Here is an 8,723-nt window from a genome sequence, read left to right as displayed (position 1 = left end):
GTCTGTCTCCCCTGCTCCTTCAGAGAGCTCTTACAGAGAACTTGGCTAGGCCTGAAGAAACTTGCCAAAGCTTGAGGTTTGTTTTCTTCTATTAAGTCCTTATGCTGGTTAGTATTGTCAATTTGGCAATTAAAATCGCCTAGGAGACCAGCCAAGCCTGTGAAAGTTGATATAGATTAGGTTATCCCTCGGCCATGGCCTTGAGGATTATCTAGATTAGGATCACATGGAAGACAGGCTTTGGCCAAGTCTGTGAGGGATTATGTAGACTAGGTTATCCCCTTGGCTGTGCCCTTGAGGATTATCTAGATTAAGATAATGGAGATAAAATCCACGTTATCTGTGGGCAGCACCACTCCATCTGCTGGGGTCCTGCACTTAAGGCTCAGGAGAAAGCTAGCACAAGCATTTCTTAGCTCTTCTTCCTGACCATGAGAGCAACGTAACTTTTCACCTCAAGTTTCTGTCATTACGACTTCCTCATCATGATGGTCTGGAACCTCTCCAATGGCGCGGCGTCATAAACCTTTCCTTCCTTAACTTGCTTTTGTCACATATTTTAACGCAGCAAGGGGCAAAGTGACTGATGTTCTTGCTAAGCAAGTCTTTCCTGAGCCCTCCTCTAGCGTGCCTGGGACTTGGAGGAGGTGAAGACAGAGATAATGTCTCCAAGGGCATAGGTTACTTCATCGGGGCTGCAAATTCTGATAATCTCATTTCCTGTGTGAGTTCACTTCTTTTCTTTCTTTCTTTCTTTCTTTCTTTCTTTCTTTCTTTCTTTCTTTCTTTCTTTCTTTCTTTCTTTTTTCTTTTCTTTTTGAGGCTGGACATCTCACAGAGATCCTCCTGCCTCTGCCCCTGCCTCCTGGAGTGCTAGGATTAAAGCAGTGTGCCTTCACACCCAGTTTGAGTTCAATTCTTAAAAGCTGTTAAGAGGAAGCTAGTTGGGACACTAGCACGCGTGCCAGACCGGATGGGGGCGTGTCGAGCAGGCGGAGACGCAGGGGTCCTCAGACCCCGCCCCACTGTGGGGCAGCTTCTGACGTCACGGAAGGTAGGCTGGGCGAGGGGGGCGTAGCCAGCGGGGGCGGGCTCTCCGGGGGGCGGGGCCTGCGGGGAGGGGCAGGGCGCCGGTGCGGCCGGGAGAGAGGGCAGGCCATCGCAGCGGCGGAGTAGCCGGCAGCCGCTGACGCGCTGCGGGCCCGCGCCCAGCCTCGCTCGTCCTCTCCGTGCCTCTCCTCAGTCGCCGGTGTCCACGCCGGGCCCCGCACAGCTGGCCAAGTGGCCAACCAGACGCCAGACTCGGACGGACACTGCGCCAAGGAGCCGCGCGGCCCGGTGCACACGGAAGTGGTGAGTGTCACGGTCTGGAGGTGGAGGCGGCAGCTGGGCCAGCTTGGGGGACCGAGCGGGGGGCGCGGAGCGGGGCGGCCAGGGCGGCCGGAGTGGGGATTTCCTGGTGGCGGCCGGGAGGGCAGGGGAGGGCCGCTCTGCTAACTGCGGCCCGCGTCGCCGACATCCTGTTTATGGCCCCGCGGCCTGCACGCTGACAGCCTCCGGCGCCGCAGGAGCCCGATCGCAGGAGTCACCGCGGGTCGTGGCCAGCGTCCCGCCTGGTCGGCTCTTGCCACGGGACTTTCTGGGGTTCGGGACTGCGTGGGGCGCGCCCGGGAACTCCGGACCGCAGCTTGCCGGAAAGCAGCGTGATGGAGGGCCACGGGCGAAGGGACTGGGGAGAGGGCACTGGCAGGTCCAACCCAAAGGGACCAGGTTTATTGAAACTGGGGCTAGTGTCTGTGTAGCTCCCTAACTCTTGGCACTGCTTCCGCGCGGCAGCCCCGGCTGCCTCAGATGCAGTCGGCGCCCCTTTGGGGGCACTCCCAGGCTCCCGGGATTCGTGTTTACGAAGGAAGTTCTTTAGGGAGAATAGATCAGAGGTGTGGTTATCACCAGGTGCCTGTGTACCCTCTTCGGAGGTGTATTCTTTGTGATTTTCCGGAGACAAGGATCGTGCCCTAATTCGTGGCTGTGACCTGTCTTGTCTCTGCTTCGATACATCAGTATCCATGCTATTAAAATTCCTCCCCAGTCGTAGAGATCAATCGCAGGTATTTACGGTAGTGTAAAATTACCATTACTTATTTCAGGGCATAAAAACTTGGGTCGTTAAATAAGTAGAATGTGGAGACAATTAGATATAATTATCTAGTCTTTGGGTGTTGTCCTCCGTTTTTTAAAAGAAAATATTTGAGTTATGTGTGAACATATATGCAGTGTAAAAAAACTTAAAAAAAAAGATGAACTCTTTATATTGATTAAATCTTTGGTCCTCTCTTTCAAAAACCACATTTTTGTGTTGGCCTGTTGCTTTTGATTGTGGAAGCTCTGATGTTTTCCAAGTGCTAGGATATGGGGCTATGTGAAACAAGTATGATCTGGCTCAAAATGTCAGTCCAGTAAGGCCCAAGTTGAGAGATCTTGTGTGTGTGTGTGTGTGTGTGTGTGTGTGTGTGTGTGTGTGTGTGTGTTAAAAAATAAGATTTGGCAAGTCACATCATCATTCCTGGCTTTAGTTTTCCAACATCCAGGGGATACTTTTCACTGAAGGATCAATTTGTTCTTTTGTACTTTGTGGTGAAGGTTAATGGAGACTGCCAGCCAGCATCATAGACAGTTCTGGTATAACATGCTTTGTAATACGGAGTTAATGTCTCTTTTGTATGGATCTAGATCATGTTGAAAGAAACAGATACCTCATCCTGGAGGGAGTGTGGCCATTATAAATAGTAGTTATAACGTAATTTTATGTATCATATTAACTAGGAACTTTGCCTGTATTTCAGCTTCTCTACATTGCTATATTTTAGGAGGGGGAGTTCTCAGATTTCTCTGTTGTTGTTGTTGTTGTTTTTTTACATTGAATACAGCTAGTTTAAACTGTTTAAATCCCATGTCACGGTACACTATTTGCTGTCTTTGAGAAATGATGTTAGAAAGTGAGTCAATTAGAGATTGGTGCAATATTCTAATACATTTCCCAAGATGTAACCATATTCCATTTTCTTGTAATTTAGGCAAGGCAAGTGTTAGTATCAGTTTGCCTTACCCAGAAGATCATTATCTTTCTGGCCACTCAGTATCCACCCTTTACAAATTTCAGGTGCTAGGAGGAGTTAGGCTATAAAATCGTTTCAACTCGGGAGCCTGCTATGAAAAGCTAGTGAAAAATACAGAGTTTTGAGGATAGGGTTGCTTTTACAGGAATGACAGAAGGGAACTTAACCTTGGGGATTCTAAAGAGGACTGTGCCGTCTGCCAGTTTAAAGAGGGTTCACTTTACAAACAGCAGTGGTTCTAAAAAGGAGAAGGATTTCAACAGCACATTACCAGGTACAGATTTAAACTGTCCGAAAGACATCATTCTGTTTCTTCTGAATAACCCAAAGTAACATATATTTGGAGAGAAACACAAATGAAACAACTAATTCGAATATATGTAGATTCAAGCCCGTTTTTGGGGGTGTTTTTGTTTTTGTTTTGTGAGACAGGGTTTCTCTGTGTAGCCTTGACTGTCCTGGACTCTGTAGACCAGGCTGGCCTCGAACTCACAGCAATCCGCCTCCCTCTGCCTCCCAAGTGCTGGGATTAAGGGTGCTCGCCACCACGCCTGGCTTTGTGCAAAGAATTTTTAAAAATTAATTTTCGCAGGGCTGGGGAGATGGTTCAGTGGCTAACAGCACTGGCAACGCTTCCTGAGGACTTGGGTTCAATTCCCAGTACCCACATAGTGGGTCACACCTGTCTGTATTTCCAGTTCCAGGGGATCCAAGACCCTCACATAAAAGTTAAAAAAATTTTTTTTTCACTTAGGAAATTTCAAGTGGGCAGGGAATGGGTTACGTAAGCAGAATCTAGCTGAGCAAGCGACTTCTGATGTTCTCTGCTGTACTATGGCTTAATGGCTCAGGGAGCCTTGCCATAGGATGGGGGTGCCTGAAGAAACCTTGATGAATCTAACACACTAGTGGTTAACAACCTGGAAATTTTCATGCTCAGGGGGACGCTGACATTTTCTGAGGCGTTTCGGAAGCTACACCTTGGGGGAGAAGTATCTACTGGGTGAACTGTTAAACACTCAGCAATGCACGTGGCAGCTCCTCCTGGGACAGAGTATGACCTGGCTCAAAATGTCAGTGGTGCCAGGGGAGAAAAGTAATATTGGGGCTCATGTTGTGGCAAGTTCTTTTATTTCTGGCACCGGCTTCTCTGTTCTAGAAAGAAGCAAAAGCTCCTGGGTTAGTTATTTTGCAGTCTTTGTGGGGAGGCCAGGTAAGTAGTGCTAACATAATGCGTGGAAACCAAAAGACGTACAATCTAGAGCTGCTGCGAAGAGCTAGGTACAGTGGAAGCTGGGCAGGAAGAGGACGAGTCCATCTCTGAGCAGGGGGAGGATTTAATGTTATTGATTTTTTTTTCTTTTTTTCTTTTTTCTTTTTTTTTTTTTTGTATTTGGAGTAAGGGATTTATTTAGTATGCTTAGTTTTCTGGGTAGAACGTTTTCTTTTTTCTTTTTGTTGTTCTCCCCTACCCCTTTTAAACCCAAAGCTTATTTTCATGACAAGGAGGAAATTCACTGTAGGAAAATTGAAAAATCTAAGAATGTAGTAAGTAGAGCACAAAAAGCTCTGCTCTGCTCTGCTCTGCTGCCCTTCCCACTTAAAGGCAGTCCCATCCTTACCACATTTTCTTGAGCATGATTAAAATTGGAAGAAGACTTACCATAGAAGGGAGCAGAGAGAGAGAGGTGTTGGCTGAGTGGATGAGGGGAGTGCTATTTGTTTCTGTGCTGTTTTTCCTTTTTAAATAATTCCCACCAACCTAGGTGTGTGTGGTGCACGTCTGTAGCCCAGGTACTTGGGAGGCTGGGGCAGGACGAGCACTTGGATTCAGGACTCTGGGATCAGCCTGGGATAGATAGAAAGAGATCTTGTCCTACAAAAACATTGTAGGGTAAGGGACAGAGACATTGACTCATTGGTGTTAGTGTATTTTGTGCTAAGTGCCAAGCTTTGTCTTTAGTCCTTCTTCCGCTTAGTATTCTCTTCCTCAGAGAGGTACGCCACTGTAGCTTCCTGTGTCAACAAAAACTTTCTGGTAACATGGTTTGAAACAGTTGCCATGTTGAAGTTCTGGTGTTTCAGGGGTAGGAATAGCATTCCTGTGAATGTGCTTGCCTTTGAAGTACACCCACAGTTTTGGCAGTTTGAGGCAATCAGAAAGAAGAAAACATAAAGGTCCCTTTTGTGATGCTTCCACTTGAGGTTTTATGATGTGTGCTTCTTCACAGCTAGTTGGGACACACACCATTCATTCCTCGGTACTCGGAATAGATCCCTGAGCCCCAAGGCAAGATGTATATTAGTAGCAAAAGAAAAAAACATCAATTGTTGTTTTGAGTCTGGGTCTTCCTCTAGCTCAGGGTAGTCTGGAACTCACTGTGTGTCCTCAAACTTGTGATCCTCCTGCCTCAAGCCTCCCAAGTGCTGGGACTAGAGATAGGAACCAACAGGAAAATTCTTTTAAGTGTACCCTAGTCAGAAGACAGCTGATATTTGCTGAGATGTTTTAAATCTATGTAATTGTTTTATTTAACATCCACATTCACATGGCATTTTGTTTATTCACTTATTAATCAGTAAACATCTATTGGTGTCTTACTGATACAGTCAGAAAGAATGAGTAAATGAATTAAAATAAAATACATAGGAATCAGTGCCTTCATAGAAAAACTTTGTGGGTGTACCCAGTTTTGGTGGTGTGGGTTATGCATGTAGACTGAGTAAGTCCTGTCCTGTGGTTGTAGAATGTCCCTGCAGATCTTCAGAGTACTCCTTTGTAATCTGAAGAGTAAGGAGTAGCTTCTGTTTTTTGTTTTTCCTTTTTAATATATTGCAAATCAATTCATCATTTTTTCTTATACACAAACATCTTTTGGTACATGTTAAGTGCTTGGCAGATGCCTGAGGCACGGCTCATGTGGAAATAAACTTGCTATACATAGCTTTTAAGAGTGTGAGTGGTGCTCCAGCCGAGGTGGAAATTAAAGACTATTAGAACCTCTTGGGAGAGCTCGACCCTGCCTAGAGCCTTTCTCAAGTGCTTTTTAAAAGGACATGGGGGTGGAGTTGGTGGGTGGCTGAGTGGGTTAAGTGCTTGCAGTGCAAGTATGAGGTCTGCATCTGACCTCCAGCACTCACATAAAAGACTGGGTGCAGTGGCATGTGTTTGTAATTCCAGCGCAGGAGAGGGGGTTGCTGGGATTTGCTGACCAGCCAAGCTAGCCAAATGGGTGAGCTCCAGGTCTGAATAAGAGGTCTTGTCCCCCCTCTGTCCCTTTGGGATAGGGTCTCTATATAGCCCTAGCTGTCTTAGAACTTGCTATGTAGACCAGGCTGGTCTTGAACTCACAGAGAGCTGTCTGTCTCCTTGGGATTAAGTCCTGGGATTAAAAGTATGTGCCACCACTCCTGACTCTTAGAATTGTTTTTGAGATACTGTCTTAAAATACAAGGTGGATGGCTCCCAAGGAACACCTGAGATTGATGTATGATGAACATGCACACATAGTCCCATGTGCTCCTGCCTCAGCCTCCAAATAGCTGCTACTCAGGGCACACACGACTGCACATGGCATACAGTGGTTTTGAAGAGGCTTCGTGTGAGTAGGCCCTTGATGAGTGTGAGTGCCCTTGTGCTGAGGTAGGCTGGGATACTAGGAAGACATACAGTATGAACAAAGGCATGAGGCAAAGGTGGGCATGTTCAAAAGGTGCGTGACAGACTTATTTGCATGCACTGATTAGAGCCTAGTCATCTCGGGAGGGAGCAGGAGGCTGTGAGGCAGTTTTGGGTCATCTAGTTAGCAGAGGCTCTTGAGTCTGTGCGCAGGAAGAGGTCAGGGACTGTGGCCTCTGTCCAGTGGATGAGTGCGGAAGATGAGAGCATGTGAGGTTTTTGGGCTTAAGATTAAAGTGAGTAAATGGAAGAACTATGAAACACTTGAATTCCGTGCAGGGTAAGCTTCTACCTAGTGCTATGCCCCCTTTCTTTCTCCCCAGCACCAAGAATGTTTTATTTATCCACCATTTATCACTTCTTCTGGAGTCTACCAGGAAACAGGAAATGCCTAAAGTCAAACTAGGTGGCAAGCAGTCCGTATATGCTTTCCCTGTAGTACAGCAAAAACCATTTTAACTTGTTTTTAACGTTATCAAGTTCTCTGACAACTTAACTGGTTTTTAAGCCAGTCAAAGATTAAATAAATATAAGGAACCATAAGAGACTGGCATAGTTACAGCTGAGAATCCGTGCAGGAAGGCACATCCTCAGAGGCACAGGCCTAACTTTTGTCTTAGTGATTGAGAAGTGGTAGGAAAATGCAGAGTAACAGCACAGCTCGAGTAAACAGCCTGGGCACTTATTGCAGAGGAAACCCAGGATGAACAGGGTAAGAGCTTGAAATTGGCACTGTGACCATACAGCGAGGCAACCGATCCTGGTAAAGATGAGGAGAGCATCCAGGAAGGCTCTTGTTGTAGAGCGTGAGTGAAACGGAGGGAGAGATCAGGTCTGTAGCTGAAGATGCCACGTCATACACCTTGCTTAGGGGTTGGCTGGTGTGTAAGTAGGGGGCAAAGACAGCATAAGAAGCTGTTCTCAGAATTCCTCCAGAGCAGATTCAAAGAGATGTTTTCTTAGAATGAAAATCCAGTGAGGAATCTTTTCTTTACTGAGGGAATGGGTTGAAAACAACTGTTGTGGAAGACCCTAGTACCTAGAGTCCAAGCTGAAGGAGACTGGCAGGCCATTTTAAACCTCCAGTAGAAGAAGAGCATAGATTTCTTTATTGCATGTTAGCCTTGTTCTTCTTTATTTCTGTAAAGATTTATTTTCATTTTTGTGGATATCCTGTCTGTGTGAATGTCTGGCACTGAACAGGTACCGACAGATGCCAGAAGATGACTAGTGAAACTGGAGTAACGGGGGTTTGAACTGCCTGGTGTGGGTGCTGGGAGCTGAACTGTGGTCCTCTGGAAGTGCTTTTAACAGCGAGCTGTCTCCCCAAAACCTTTTCTTGTTCTAATTGTCTGTTTTGGAGGCTCTAAACCTGGACCCTGGAGTCAGCTCTGAGAACAAGTTATGGCTGTTGCTTATCCACAGTCTGGGGTAGAGACAGTATCTACTACCTCTAAGTTTATTTGAGGATTGAGGGACTACTAAAAATTTTGGAATTTTATCAGCACATACTTTGAAGAAAAACTGTTCTAGTTGTCTTATTTTTTTTTTTTAACTTTTACAAGTACCGGATATAGTGTATATTTGAAAGGTTTCTGTTAACAGTGGGTAAATTTGAAAAAAAAAAGTGTTGGTGGTAATGAAGGCAGTTTACATTGATGGGGAATTTGTTTATGTTGACAGCGTGCAAGTTAGATAAATTGTTTTCCATTATTTCTTTAAAATGAAAACAATGAGAAAGGTGCTTTTATGTAAGTTCAAGATCCAACTTGGGAGGAATGTGCTGGGCATCTTGGAAGACTAGTGTGAGAGTACTGTTTAGCTTTTGTTGATTCCGTGCGTGCTACCAATGGTGGGCTGCTGGCGGAGAGACGCGGGTAGACCTGCTTGTTAAATGATGCCTTTAGAGATGTGTTCAAATTAAACAT

General features: G+C 45.8%; 1 protein-coding gene across 1 annotated transcript in view; it reads left to right on the top strand.

Annotated features, from left to right (window-relative positions):
• Window positions 1–1,115: 1,115 nt before the first annotated feature.
• The window catches only part of JAK1 (Janus kinase 1), a 127,757-nt gene continuing 120,149 nt past the window's right edge, over window positions 1,116–8,723 (top strand). The window contains exon 1 of the mRNA XM_084784428.1: window positions 1,116–1,353. The gene's annotated coding sequence lies outside the window, so the exon portion shown is untranslated. The remainder of the gene's footprint in view (window positions 1,354–8,723) is intronic.

Source organism: Acomys minous (genome assembly GCF_964271855.1).
Source record: "Acomys minous genome assembly, chromosome: 6".
In the NCBI taxonomy this organism is placed as follows: domain Eukaryota; kingdom Metazoa; phylum Chordata; class Mammalia; order Rodentia; family Muridae; genus Acomys; species Acomys minous.
Note: the sequence above shows the minus strand (reverse complement) of the source record. Positions and strands in the feature narration are given on the sequence as shown.